This window comes from Electrona antarctica (genome assembly GCF_951216825.1).
Source record: "Electrona antarctica genome assembly, contig: scaffold_51, whole genome shotgun sequence".
Classification (NCBI taxonomy): Eukaryota; Metazoa; Chordata; class Actinopteri; order Myctophiformes; family Myctophidae; genus Electrona; species Electrona antarctica.
Genome location: NW_027637067.1, coordinates 202391 through 204890, shown reverse-complemented (window position 1 = coordinate 204890; position 2500 = coordinate 202391).

Genomic DNA, 2500 nt, shown 5'->3' with positions numbered 1-2500 from the left:
GATCACATGACTATGGAGAGCATGTGTACCGATTTGCGTGAAATTTGGATAACATCTGAAGGAGTAATATTAGAAAATGTGTTTTACATATGTCGGCCTCCTGGTGGCGCTATAAAGAGCAGATGTGAAAAATTCCAGGCAAAGGTTTTTCCTTGGCTTCTAGGGAGTTGGCATACAAAGTTATCCACAAATCCGTGCAGTTGGAGGTAAAAACACTTTTCGGCCAGTTATAGCGCCACCATGAGGCTGAGTTGAAAATGTTCACGTGGCATTTCTTCCTCGGCCTAGTGGGAATGTGCGTGCGCAATTTCACGGAAATCCGACGATGTGTTCATGATTTGCAGCATTTTGTTTGAAACTGAGCACTCCTGCAAACTTTGGAAGCCAATCTTAGCCAATCAGGATGAAGTCTGAGAAATCTGAAAGACGCGTTTCGTTGAATGGCTCTAGAGAGACTGTGTACCAATTATTTACGTGATGTTTGGACAAAATCTGTAGGTGTACTGTCCAAAAACTTGTTTTGCACCAAGCGGCCTCCTGGTGGCGCTATAATAAGCCGTTCTGGAATTTTTGGGGCAGAGGTTCATCATTGGCATCCAGGGAGTGCGTGTGCAAAATATGGCATCGACCGGGTTAACGGTGCCGGAGATTAGCTGTTCACAGACGGACGGACACACGGACGGACGGACACACGGACACACACACGGACGGACGGACGGAGTGCAAAACATACTCTCTCCCCATGCCTTCGGCCTGGTGGAGACAATAATAATAATAGTCATAGTTTTAATTTAGTCTTTTAATTTTTGTCAGCATCATATAGTTGACATTTTTACTTCACGCTTGGTTGTGTGTGCGCTCGTGCATGTGTGTGTGTGTGTGTGTGTGTGTGTGTGTGTGTGCGCGCGCGCATCACTCTGAAAAACATCAGATCTACAAGCTCACAGTGCGTTGTAATCCTAATTATTATTATTATTATTATAATTATATCAGTGATTCTTTGTCCGTTGGTTTTGCTACATTTCTTCCTCCAGCTGGGACCCCCCCTCCCCCCAACTCCGCCCCCCCGTGCCTCTGATTGGCCCAGAGTTTTGTTGTGTCTCGTCTGATTGGCTGCCGGTGACATCGCCGTGCAGAGAGGGGGGGTGGAGCTTCCACATGAGACACATCCAACCAATCAGGTTCTGACTGGTTTGAACCAGAAGCACTCTCTCTCTCTCTCACACACGCACACACACACACACACAGACACACACACACACACACACACACACACACACACACACACACACACACACACACACACACACACACACACACACACACACACACACACACACACACACACACACACACACACACACACACACACACAGCTATATAATCTGGTTCCTTTATGTTGTAAAAAAAAAAAAAGGGGGGAAGCAAAACCTCCCACATGTGACATCATCATACTATTCTGTAGTGCAGTATTAAATGTAAGGGTCCATTTGGTTACAGTGTTACACTCTCAGAGTTACAGACCCGTAAGGGTCCATTTGGTTCCATGTGTTACACTCTCAGAGTTACAGACCCGTAAGGGTCCATTTGGTTACAGTGTTACACTCTCAGAGTTACAGACCCGTAAGGGTCCATTTGGTTACAGTGTTACACTCTCAGAGTTACAGACCCGTAAGGGTCCATTTGGTTACAGTGTTACACTCTCAGAGTTACAGACCCGTAAGGGTCCATTTGGTTCCATTTGTACACTCTCAGAGTTACAGACCCGTAAGGGTCCATTTGGTTCCATTTGTACACTCTCAGAGTTACAGACCCGTAAGGGTCCATTTGGTTCCATTTGTACACTCTCAGAGTTACAGACCGGTAAGGGTCCATTTGGTTCCATTTGTTACACTCTCAGAGTTACAGACCCGTAAGGGTCCATTTGGTTCCATTTGTACACTCTCAGAGTTACAGACCTGTAAGGGTCCATTTGGTTCCATTTGTACACTCTCAGAGTTACAGACCTGTAAGGGTCCATTTGGTTCCATTTGTACACTCTCAGAGTTACAGACCCGTAAGGGTCCATTTGGTTCCATTTGTACACTCTCAGAGTTACAGACCTGTTTATTTAGTCGACTAAAATGTATTTTGGCGGGCCTTGATTCCTGAAAATAGCAGATCTACAAGCTCACGTTGTGGGCTTGTAGATCTGCTATTTTCAGCATTCAATCAAGTGTAAATTGACTCATACTGGATCTCTTGTCCACTAGTCCCTTCCTGACATTTTCTAGTTTTTATTTGTTGACGAAAATTGTCAATAATTATATTTAGTCATAGTTTTAGCTTAGTTTTAATTTAGTTTTCTTCAGTGAAAAAAGGGAGTCGACGAACATGTTTTGTCATAGTATTAGTCGACTAAATCAACAGTGGTCAGTTATCACGTAGAACAGGTGTGTCCAAACATTTCTCAAAGGGGCCATATTATAAAATATTAAAACACCCTCCAGGGCGGCGCCAA